The sequence below is a fragment of the Rhinopithecus roxellana genome, chromosome 4, assembly GCF_007565055.1.
Source record: "Rhinopithecus roxellana isolate Shanxi Qingling chromosome 4, ASM756505v1, whole genome shotgun sequence".
Taxonomy (NCBI): Eukaryota; Metazoa; Chordata; class Mammalia; order Primates; family Cercopithecidae; genus Rhinopithecus; species Rhinopithecus roxellana.
The window spans coordinates 98,107,018-98,119,557 of NC_044552.1; the positions used below are offsets into that span (position 1 = coordinate 98,107,018).

The window sequence follows — 12,540 nt, forward strand, 5'->3', positions numbered from 1 at the left end:
TACCATTGGTTTATACCTCCCAACGCTGCGACTAGTTGTTTTCTCGTCTCTTTAATTCCTCTTCATCCCTTTTCTACCCTTCCCTCATCTCCAGTATGACCCAGAGGGCAGAAAATGCTCCCCAGCTTTAATTTGTATCCCTAATTTTTAAAAGATTTTTTGTTACCATATGCTAAACAAATACCAAAGATGACAAAGTGTAACATGCATCGGTATAGACACACCTACTACACTCAAGAACAAGGCTGCAGACCAGTATGGTGGCTCACACCTGTAATCCCAACACTTTGGGAGGCTGAGACAGGAGGAGTTCGAGACTAGCTTGGGCAACACAGTGAGACTCTGTCTCTAGTAAAATAAAAAAATTCAAAATTAGCCAGGTGTGGTAGTCCCAGGCTGAGGTGGGAGGATCGCTTGAGCTAAGGAGGTCAAAGCTTACAGCCTGAGCAACAGAGGGAAACTGTGTCTCAAAACAACAACAACAAAAACCCTGCCAAGGTTGCTATTGGTGTTTTGGGGATGAGTAACCCCCAATCAGTACACGACGGATGGGACCACTTTGGACCCAGCTGTGTTTGTCTTCATTGCCCAAGTTCTTTCCACTTACACTGGCCTAACAGAACCTAAGCATGAATGAATTCAACATCCAACAGGTTCGCAAAACAAGGTGTCCAACACACAAGAGTACAATGCCAAGCACTTCATTTGCATCACTTCACTGCATGAACACAACACTACGAGGTTATGTACAATACCTGCAGTTTAGAGTTCTAAAAACTAAGGTTTACAGTAGTGGTTTTTCCAAAGTCACACACCTAACAAGTGGTGGAGTCAGAACTCTGTCTCACGGGCCCAAAGTGGCTCTTTACTACCACGTGACCCATCTCATGCTACCTCGCGGGGGAAACATTCTTGACCACCTTTGAGGCATTCGTGTCCCTTTCGGGTCACAAATAATGCTGCACTTCCCCTCCTGTCCCCGAGATCTACCGGAAGCAACACACTTAAATGCCCAAGATAAGCTCGGGCGAGCTGATGTCTGGACCCAAACCAGACAGCACGTCGGCTCCCTGGACCCCGGGAGATGCCACTTGCTGAGGCTTCGCCGATGGGGCTCCTAAGGAATATCGGCCCCTCTCCTCCTGCGCCTACACCCCAGTGCGGTCGTCCAGGGCGGGGAGGGACGGGGTCACTCGGAGGCGGCCGCAGGCCCGGGACCGACCCTCCTCCGCGCCGCAGACCGCGGGGTACTCGGACCCCCGCCCCCACCGCCCTTCCTTCAAACTGCAAGCAAGCAGGAGAACAAGGGACGAGCCCCAGAAGAAAGTTCTCCACCTCCCTCGCCCGAAGTTCCATATTCCAGGGAGGCAACTGAGGCCAGGAGAAGAAGGAGGCGCCCCGGGGGGTAACGCCTCGCGCCGGGCGTTTTCGAAGGCCGCAGACCAGGGGGCGAGACGCAGTGTCCGGGTCTCCCCCGCGGGCAGTCGGCGATCCTGGGGTGCCGAGGGAGCAGCGCCCCCTTCCCCCGACAGCGTCCTCCCAGACCTCAGTCGCCCACCCTGGTGTAAGCGGGGATCCCAGGGAGCCGGCGAAGTCGCCTGATACCTTTCTCTCCCGCGCCGGACGTCCGCGCCGCAGGGACCGAGGCCGGCGACAGGGTGGGGGCGAGGGGCGACGACGGGGACGGGCTCCCGCTGGCTCCGGCGGCCCCAGGGCCTCGGCGCCGCCTAGCGCCGTGCCTCCAGCCGCCCGCGCGCCAGGCAGCGCTCTCGGCTCCTGCGGGTTACCTGTGGCCGAGCCCGCCGCGCCCGCCGCCTCAGGGCCCTCCACCCAGTCCCGCCGGCCCCGCTCCGCCCCGCCGGCGGCTCCTACGCCGGGGCCGCAGCGCCCCCCAGCGGCGAGTCGGGGCACGGCAGGGACCCTCGCGAGAGAGAGGGGGTACCCTGGAGGCCCTGGGCTGGCCCCCGTCTGCAGCCCGCTCCTGCCTGGGGCCGCCGCCGTCTGAAGAGTGGGAGAAGGGGGGCCTACAGTAGGGTGAGGTTTTCCGCTTGTGGGTTGCCAGGAAGTGTATTGGAAGGTGAGGAGAATTAGCAGGAGGAACCTCCCACCTTCACTCATTTCGTGGCCAAGTGGATATTTCAATATAACCATAGCTCACTTAATGGGGGCTGCTCAGTTTGCACTGAATAACAATGATGAATGACCCAGATTTATTGGGGTAGCTGGAGAGGGGAAAGGAAGCCTTTATTTCTAACAGCTTGACTATAAGTAGCTTGTTGGAATCATCCCATATGGAAACGGCAAAAGCATTGAGCGAGCCTGACTCCCATATTCATATCACACTTTACATAGTGTTATCTCAGTCTGGTTTTGTCTATTGTCATTCACAGTCACTTCTTCAGTACCTAGAAGAGCTCCCTGAACGCATTTAATAAGCATTTAATAAGTTACTGTTGAAACCATGTACAGATGAATGGGATCTCATTCCACTCTTTGAAGAAGCATGGACAGGTATCTGCTCTCCAAAGGCGAAGAGATGGAAGAGGAGTCAGGCAGCACCCTAAAATGGACTATCGATCTTGCCTGAGGCTTTGGGACAAGCTTATCATGAATCTGACTTTTCTTTTTCTTTCTTTCTTTCTTTATTATAATTTTTTTTTGAGACGAAGTCTCGCTCTGTCACCCAGGCTGGAGTGCAGTGGCACGATCTCAACTCACTGCAACCTCTGCCTCCCAAGTTCAAGCAATTCTCCTGCCTTAGCCTCCTGAATAGCTGGGATTACAGGTGCCCACCACCATCTCTGGCTAATTTTTGTATTTTTAATAGAGACGGGGTTTCACCATGTTGTTCAGGCTGGTCTCGAACTCCTGACCTCGTGATCCTCCCACCTCGGCCTCCCAAAGTGTTGGGATTACAGGTATGAGCCACCATGCCTGGCTGACTTTTCTTATTCCCTCTGAAACAGGTCTGGTTTCCAGGAGAAAAGAAACATGATGATTTCTTCCTTTTCCTTAAGATGTTTGTTTTCCTCTCTCCTTCAGGGATTATTAGGCAGGAGAGATCCCAAGAGCCTCTTTCCACACTAGAAAGGGGAAGTTCTTGATTTTCTCCTACTGCTTCTGAAATTTCCCCAACCCCATAGTCATAGCTGCTAGTTTTAGCTAACAGGAGGTGAAATCTGTCTTCTGAGTATCCTTTGGCCTTTTCCAGATTTTCTTTTTTTTTTCCTTGAGATAGGGTCTTGCTGTGTTGCCCAGGCTGGAGTGCAGTAGCGCAATCATAGCTCACTGCAGTTGAACTCCTGGCTCAAGCAATCCTCCTGCCTCTGCCTCCTGAATAGTTGGGACTACAAGTGTGCACCACCATGCCCAGCTAATTTTTTTATGTTTAACACAGGAGATCAAGGCTGGTCTTGAAATCCTGGGCTCAAGCAATCCTCTGGCCTCAGCCTCCCAAAGTGTTGGGATTACAGATGTGAGCCACTGCGCCCAGCCCTTCTTCAGATTTGTGCCCCATTCCTGTTGCTGTCCACCTGGAGCTGATAGAAGAATACATTTCCTTTCTCTGCTGGCTTGTAGCTCCAGTTTCCTCTCCAGGCAGGTTACTAATGAGTTCCTGGATAACCCCCAAAGTCAAGGTTTGTACACATGACCTTTCTTTTTTTTTTTTTTTTTTTTTGCGATAGAGTTTTGCTCTTATTGCCCAGGCTAGAGTGCAGTGGTGAAATCTCGGCTCACTGCCACCTCCACTTTCTGGTTTCAAGCGATTCTCCTGCCTCAGCCTCCCAAGTAGGTGGGGTTACAGGCGCCCGCCACCATGCCCAGCTAATTTTTTTTTTTGTATTTTTACAATACGTCTGTATTTGTACAGATGGGGTTTCACCATGTTGGTGAGGCTGATCTAGAACTGCTGACCTCGTGGTCCACCTGCCCTCGGCCTCCCAAAGTGCTGGGATTACAGGCGTGAGCCACCGCGCCTGTCCATATGACCTTTCAATGTGATAATTTCTCTCTTGTACTTTTCCACATTGAGTTTTCCTAGCTAGTCCCTTGAATAAACTTCCAAAGATGCAAATATTCAGTTTCCCTGAAAGACTTTTAAAACATCACCGTAAAGTCACACTAAGATGGGATTTTAAGTTATATTTGTGGGCAGTCACAGCAATGACCCTGAAAGAAACAGAAAGCCCATGCCAGCCTGCAAGACATGTGAGTGCTCCTGGGAACTGACTGGTCTGCTTTTGTTCCCAGACTTTGATTAATGGGGATTCCTGGCAGGAGGCCTCATGAGAGCCAAAGCAGGCAGTGGCTGAGCTGCCTGTAGATCTTGCTTGCTCATCTCCAAGTGGGCAGACAGTTTTTGGGCAACCAAAGAAGAAGACTCCTAAATCTCCCTCTTTATGAGAAAGGCTTCCAGGTTGCAGCTCTGTTCTTGCCCCTACGTTCAGCTCAATCACAGCCAGCCTCTTATATTCACCCTAGCACACCCTCCTTCTGCCTTGTGAGAAAGAAGTTTGCTCTGCAAATGATCATTTTCACTGCTTTGTGATAACATAATCTGCTCCTATTTTCAACAACATCTCTTTAATGAGCTGACTTCATTAGCTATGTTTCCTGTTGTTAGCTTCAGTGCAGCCTTCAGCACACCATTCTGCCACTCCACTGAAACTGCCTGTGCTAAAGCTTCCACTCAAGGAAGAACCCTTCCATCTGCCCCTCTATAGTCATATCCTTCTCTTTCAGAGGAAACCACCATCCTAAGTTTTGCGTTAGTAATTCTGTTATCACAAATATATGTGTCCCTAAACACTACATGGTTTGTTTTTGTGTGTTTTTGAGCTTTTTGTAAATAGAATCATTCTGCATGCTTCCCGTGCAACTTGCAGTTTTTGCCCAGCATTATGTTTCTGAGAGTCACTTATTCGATTTCTCTGCTATATAAATATTTTGTTGTAAAAACATAACACAATTTAATTACCCATTCTACTTTTGGATGTTGGATTGGCTCCAGTATTTGGTATTGCAAACAGCATTGCTGTGAACATTCTTAAATATTTCTCCCGATGCATGTGTGTAAGAATGTTTTTTAAGATATATACCTAGAACTGGAATCATCGGGTCTTAAGGTATGTGCATGTTCAAACTTACTAGGTAATGTTAAACTGTCTAAACTGGTTGTTTTCTAAAGTGGTCATATCAATTTTCATTTCCAACACCTGTATATGAAAGTCGTCCATGTCCCACAATCTTTGCCAGCACTTGTTTTCATCTAAATGATATCTCATAATAGTTGTAGTTTGTATTTCCTCAATTACCAGTATAGCTGAGCATCTTTAATGTTTAATAGCTAGTCCTATTTCCACTTTTGTTAATTGATGGTGTCTTCTGCCCTGTTTCATGTGTTTTGAGAACTCCTTTCTGACCCTAAAGATATAAAAATATTCTCCCATATTTTCTTTCAAGTGTTATAATTTTGCCTTTCACGTGTAAGTCCACATTCCATCTGAAATTCATTTCTCCTTTCATTTGCAATGCCAGAGCTCTCTTACAATGGATTTTTATACACATATAGGTTTGTTTTCAGTCCTCTATTTTGTTCCATTTCCCTATCACTCTGCTAGCATCATACTGTCTGAAATCTGTGGTTTTCTTTCTTTCTTTCTTTCTTTTCTTTCTTTCTTTTCTTTCCTTCCTTCCTTCCTTCCTTCCTTCCTTCCTTCCTTCCTTCCTTCCTTCCTTCCTTTCTTTCTCTTTCTTTCTTTTCTGTCTTTCTTTCTTTCTTTTATCTTTCTTTCTGTCTCTCTCTTTTGTTTTTGTTGAGAGAGTCTCGCTCTGTTGCCCACGCCGGAGTATAGTGACATGATCTTGGCTCACTGCTACCTCTGCCTCCTGGGTTCAAGCAATTCTCCTGCCTCAGCCTCCTGAGTAGCTGGGATTACAGGTGCACACCACCATGCCCAGCTAATTTTTTTTGTTTTGTATTTTTTAATAGAGACAGGGTTTCACCATGTTGACCAGGCTGGTCTTGAACTCCTGACCTCAAGTGATCTACCCACCTTGGCCTCCCAAAGTGCTGGGATTACAAGTGTGAGCCAGCACACCTGGCCTGTGATTTTATTTCAAGTGTTGATTTCCAAATATACAAGTCCTACTCTGACTTATTTCTCTTTTTTATTTATAAAGATCTCAAGTATTCTTAGCTCTTTGCTCCTCCATAGACATTTTCTAATTCATTTGTTATGATAAACTCGAGATTTTAATTTGAAATCTCAGTAAACATATGTGGTGGATTGCATTGTTCATTCACAATTATTCGTACCCTTCCCATCTTTGCCATGCTTTTTTATAGGTGGGGTAACCCAGTCTGCTCCATTAGTTTTGGCAACAGAGCAAGATTTCATCTCAAAAAAATCCGGAATATTATGTAAACGAAATCATACAGTATGTGGCCTTTTGAGGCTGCCTTTTTCTTCACTCAGGATAATGCCCTTGAGATTCATCCAAGTTGTTGTGTTTGTCAACTGTTGATTCTTTCCATTGCCGAGTAGTATTCCTCAGTGTGGATATACCACAGTTTTTTTAGCCATTCACCCATTGAACAGCATCTGGGTTTGGGTTATTATGAATAAAGCTGCTATGAACATTCATATATGTGTTTTTATATGGACATAGTTTTCACTTCTCTGAGATAAGTAACCAGAAGGGCAATTGCTGGGTCATTTTGTAGTCACATGTTTAGTGTTATAAGAAACTGCCAAACTGTTTTCCAGGGTAGTTACACCATTTTACACTTCCCACCACCAATGTGTGAGATATCTGAGTTTTCTGTATCATTGTCAGCATTTGGTGTTGTCACTATTTTTTAATTTCAGTCATTTTGGTACTTATGTGGTGGTATCTCACTGTGGTCTTAATAGTCTGCATTTCTGGGCAGGGGGTGGTGGCTCATGCCTGTGATTCCAACACTTCAGGAGGCTGAGGAGGGATGATTGCTTGAGGTTAGGGGCTCAAGACCAACCTGGGCAACATAGTGAGACCCTGTCTCTACAAACAAAATTTTTAATAGCCGGGCATAGTGGCACAAGCCTGTAGTCCTAGCTAATCAGCAGGCTGAGACAGGAGGATTGCTTGAGCCCAGGAATTCAGGGCTGCAGTGAGCTATGACTATACTCTAGCCTGGGTGACAGAGTGAGACCCTTCTCTAATAATAATAATAATAATAATAATAATAACAATAATTTGCATTATTTAATGTAATGGTGTTGAACATCTTCTCATGTCTCATTATTTGACATTACTATATCCTTGTCAGTGAAATGTTTTTTCCTATTTTCTAATTGAATTTTTTCCCCTAAGTTTTGAGAATTCCTTATACTTTATAGATACGAGGCTTCTGTCAGATATTTGGTTAGCAAATATTTCACCCTAGTCTGTAGCTTGTCTTTGCATCCTCTTAACAGGGTCTTTGCAGAAAAAAGTTTTTTAATCTTGACAAAGTCCAATTTATCAATTTTTTATCTTATGAATAAAATAAAATAAATGGCACAGTTCTAGTGTCACAATTCTTTTGTTTCATTTTCCAGTCTTATGCAGTCAAGGATCTACAGTACATCGTGGAATAGGAGTGGTGATAGTGGTCATCATTCTCTGTTCCTAACTTTAAGCTTCTGATTTTCTAATCTGTCTTTCTTCCTCATTTTCAGTTCCTAAGGTAAAGGGACTGTAGTTATCAGTTACATTGTGTTTGGCTACAAGAGTGTGCTTGCCCAGAGTGGCTTAAACAACAAAAACATGTAGGCTGGGCAGGGTGGTTCACACCTGTAATCCCAGCACGTTGGGAAGCTAAGGTGGGAGGACTGCTTGAGCCCAGGAGTTTGAGAACAGCTTGGGCAACATAGGGAGAACCCATCACTACAAAAAATAAAAAAAATTAGTCAGGTGTGGTGGTGTGCACCTGTGGTCCCAGCCACTCAGGAGGCTGAGGTAGGAGGATCGCTTGAGCCCAGGAGGTCAAGAATGCAGTGAGCCATGATTATGTCACTGCACTCCAGCCTGGGTGACAGAGTGAGACCCTGTCTCAAAAAAAAAGTAGTAATTTATATGATAAACATATGTGGCCTTGGGCTCTTTCTGTCATTCTACTGTACCACCCTCAGTTTTGGCTTTTGTCTTTGATGACATCCAGGCAAGAAAGGTTGCAGGCTTTCCCACTGTATTCATTTCATCTGGGGAACAACTTCTTATCAGATGCTCCCAAGACATATATCCTTTCACATGTCATTGGTTACCACTGGATGACAAAGATAGGGGAGTGGTTACCATAATTACCATAGACTAACCATGATTCAACTTCTGGGTCTGGGGTTCCTTCCCTGAATGTGCTGACACCCAACATTTAAAGTTATGAAACTAGGCAGGGGGGCGCAGTGGCTTAGGCCTGTAATCCCACCACTTTGGGAGCCCAAGGTGGGTGGATCACCTGAGGTCAGGAGTTAGAGGCCAGCCTGGCCACTCTGGTGAAACCCCATCTCTACTAAAAATACAAAAATTAGCTGGGTGTGGTGGCGGGGGTCTGTAATCCCAGCTATTCAGGAGGCTGAGGCAGGAGAATCACTTGAACCTGGGAGGCGGAGGTTGCAGTGAACCGAGATCATGCCATTGCACTCCAGCCTGGGTGACAGAGCAAGACTCCATCTCAAAAGTAAATAAATAAATAAATAAAGTTACCAAACTAAGGATGAAGGGGGTGAGAGGGAGGAACTGGTTATGCTGCCAACAATATCTACCCAACATCTATTTGACTTTGTGTTCCCTGTGCCTGGCAATGGCAGATATATTTGGAGGTTTCTGTTCGGCTTATACCGCTTTATTAGGAACCACCTCTCCATCCCTGAGGGTAGACCTCTGCAGCCACACAGCGGCATCTCCAGCCATAGTGGAGGGGAACATCAATTCAGTCATCAACACGTATTTATTGGGACTTGACCACCATCAAGCTATTTATGTTTATATTTATATTATATGTTTATGCTGCACATAAAATACAATGTAAGTAGTATACACTAGAATTATATTTCATCCATATTATAGCTACTGTGCTAGGCACTGAGAATAGAATGGTGGACAAAAGAAGATGGTCCCACAGTCTAGTGGTGAATACAGTCCTCATTCAAATCTTAAATTGCAATTGAGATAAATGCTCTAGAGGACTAGTACATAGTGATATATAGTGCACGATTAGGGGATTAGGCCAGGAGTGAAACATTGGCTCAAACTCAGCCAATCAGATTTTCTTGCCCGGGAATTAAAGATAATAATAGCTTAACACTTACATAGTGATTATTGTCTAATACGGTTTGGCTTTGTGTCCCCACCCAAATCTCATTTTGAATTGTACTCCCATAATTCCCATGTGTTGTGGGAGGGGCCCCGTGGGAGATAATTGAATCATGGGGATGGTTTCCCCGTACTGTTCTCCTGGTAGTGAATAAGTCTCACAAGATCTGATGGTTTTATCAGGGTTTTCCGCTTTTGCGTCTTCCTCATTCTCTCTTTGCCTGCTGCCATCGGTGTAAGACAGGACTTGCTCCTCCCTGCCTTTCACCGTGATTGTGAGGCTTCCCCAGCCAAGTGGAACTGTAAGTCCAATTAAACCTCTTTCTTTTGTAAAATTGCCCAGTCTCAGGTATGTCTGTATCAGCAGCATGAAAACAGAGTAATACATGGTCCTAAATTATTTTGTACAGGTTAATGGATTTAATTCCTTCCCACAACCCTACTGAGGTATATTACATTATCACTAGTTTAGAGATGAGTAAATCGAGGCACAGAGAGGTTAAGTAACTTGCTATAGGTCACACAGCTACTTAGGATGGAACTAGGATTTAAACCCAGGTAGCCTGATTCCAGAGGATGGGCCCACTATCACTGGGACCAGGAAGGTGGGGCAGCTGTCTCCTGCCCTCTGGTGGGAAAAGCAAAGAAAGCCAGTTTTCATGCAGAGAGAAAAACAAAGGGAAAAGTGCAGAGAGAAGTAAAAGCAAGGTCCCCCCTCCAGTGTTTTTTGAGACAGGGTCTTACTCTCTGTCACCTAGGCTGGAGTGCAGTGGTGCCATCGTAGCTTACTGCAGCCTCAAACTCCTGGGCTTAAGTGGTTCTTCTGCCTCTGCCTCCCAAGTAGCTGGGACTACAGGCACATGCCACTGTGTCTAGGTAATTTTATTCTTTATTTTTGGTAGAGATGGAGTCTTGCTTTGTTGCTCAAGCTGGTCTTGAACTCCTGACTTCAAGTGGTCCTCTTGCCTTGGCCTCACAAAGTGCTGGAATTATAGGGATGAGCCACTGCACCCAGCCATGGTCCCTTTCTTGAGGAGTCTTAATTGTCTCCTATAATATCCAGAGACACCTTTAGCAGGATCTTCTGAATATGATATGACTCCTGAATTTCATCACCAAGTGTATGATCAAGCTTCATCCATCCTTTCTTCCCTCCACTCATAAAGGATATCTATTGTGTCAGTTGCTGCAAAGTTTACAGCACCCCACCCACATGGCTTAAGCTGAACTTGCCAACTAGTTTGCCACCATCACTTGTGTGCCATAAATGGCTTATAGCTATGGTCAAGTTTTTGATCCCCTCAGCCTTTAGGGCAGCTAGGCAAGGCCTGAGGGTGACTAAAGTCTTCGGGCCAGTCACCTCTGGCTGTAAGTAGCCTGTCCATTTACACACCAGTGCACCATACAAATAGTGTCTTTTTTTTTTTCTTTTCTTGTAAGAGATGGGGTCTTATTCTGTTGCTCAGGCTGAAATGCAGTGGTGCAATCACAGCTCACCGTGGCCTTGAACTCCTATGCTCAAGCGATCCTCCTGCCTCAGCCAATTTTTAAATTTCTTTGTAGAAATGGGAGTTTTGCTATATTGCCCAGGTTGGTCTTGAACTCCTGGCTTCAAGCAGTCCTCCCACCTCAGTCTTCCAAAGTGCTGGAATTACAGGAGTGAGCCACTGCTTAGGCCCAAGTAGTATCATTTTCTATGTGTGCCATTACCAGACAAGGTGGGGAAGCACTGGCTTAAGGAATAGACTTATAATTTTCTCCTGAAATAAGAAGTGTGGACTCTTTCTGCTGCCATCTTTATATTCCCTGCACAGATCTGGCACTTAATCTGACAGTGAAGAATCAGTATCAGAACTCAAGGAACAAAATTCCACACAACAAGCCCAGGTGGCAGCAGCAGCCGCATTCGATGAAGAACCAGTCAAGAAAGCAAAATACAGTTGGAGTGAAGGGTAGGCACATGGCCAGGCACCGTGGCTCACATCTGTAATCCCAGCACTTTGGTAGGCCGAGGCAGATGGATCACTTGAGGTCAGGAGTTCGAGACCAACCTGGGCAATATGGTGAAACCTCATCTCTAGTCTCTATTAAAAATACAAAAATTAGCTGAGCATGGTGGTGCATGCCTGTAATCCCAGCTATTCAGGAGGCTGAGGCAGGAGAATCACTTGAACCCAGGAGGCAGAGGTTGCAGTGAGCTGAGATTGCGCCACTGCACTCCAGCCTGGGAGACAGAGTGAAACTCCATCTCAAAAGAGAGAAAGAAAGAAAAGAAGAGAAATCACAGAAGGCTATGGCTACGTCTGAACTGGGTCTGTGAAAGGCTACGAGGGACTACGAGGGTTACTAGAGTCGCTATCCCGAAATCTAAGAATATCCTCTTTGTTATCACAAAACCAGATGTCTACAAGAGCCTAGCTTCAAACACCTACACAGTTTATGGGGGGAAACTAAGATCAAAGATTTATCTCAGCAAGCACAGCTAAGAGCTGCTGAGAAGTTCAAAGTTCAAGGTGAAATTGTCTCAAACATTCAAGAAAACATACAGACTTAACTGTACAAGAGGAGAAGGAAGAGGAGGAGTTTGAAGAGACAGGTATGAAACTTAAGGATATAGGATTGGTCTTGTCACAAGCAAATGTGTGAGCAAAGGCAGTCCGAGTCCTGAAGAACAACAGTGCTGATATTGTAAATGCTATCATGGAATTAATGTAATCTGAAGATGAGGACTTTTTGTGTGTGTTTCAAAAGACTAACTGCAGCTTGGTTTGAAATTTGTGCTGTTTGTATTATTAATAAAGTTATGGCTTCTTGTTGGGTGAAAAAAAAAAGAAGTTTGCGGTAGGCATTCCCAGTTAGCGTGCACCTGCTCAGCAAGGTCATCTGGAGCTTTCCTCTCTTTACACTGCTATTCCCATCATGGACTTTTATCTTCAACCTCAGGGTTGCATGGTTATTTCATGGTTGCAAGATGGACTCCCCACCTCCAAGTACCATGTTCTTACAAATGGGGTTCAAATTGGGAAATGGTGGTATCAGGGAACTCTTCTGATTCATCAGCCTCTTTTATCAGGAAGCAAACTCTTTCCTAGAAGTTCCCTAGCAGGATTCCTCCTTACAGCAGGAAGAACAGATGTGAAAGAGTCTCAGAAAGTGTCTGATTTTCCCTTCTCTAATTTGGAAAGTGGGCTTGAAGAAGGTTTG

At 45.5% G+C, this 12,540-nt stretch overlaps 1 protein-coding gene and 1 pseudogene across 3 annotated transcripts in view; one reads left to right on the plus strand and one right to left on the minus strand.

Moving 5' to 3' along the window:
* ANKRD6 (ankyrin repeat domain 6) overlaps window positions 1-1,836 on the minus strand; it is a 215,185-nt gene extending 213,349 nt beyond the window's left edge. The window contains exon 1 of one of the 3 annotated variants that reach the window (XM_030928056.1): window positions 1,606-1,836. The gene's annotated coding sequence lies outside the window, so the exon portion shown is untranslated. The remainder of the gene's footprint in view (window positions 1-1,605) is intronic. The other 2 variants (XM_030928053.1, XM_030928054.1) reach the window with 2 other exon arrangements.
* Window positions 1,837-2,503: 667 nt separating this feature from the next.
* LOC104657914 lies at window positions 2,504-12,051 on the plus strand (annotated as a pseudogene).
* Window positions 12,052-12,540: the final 489 nt, after the last annotated feature.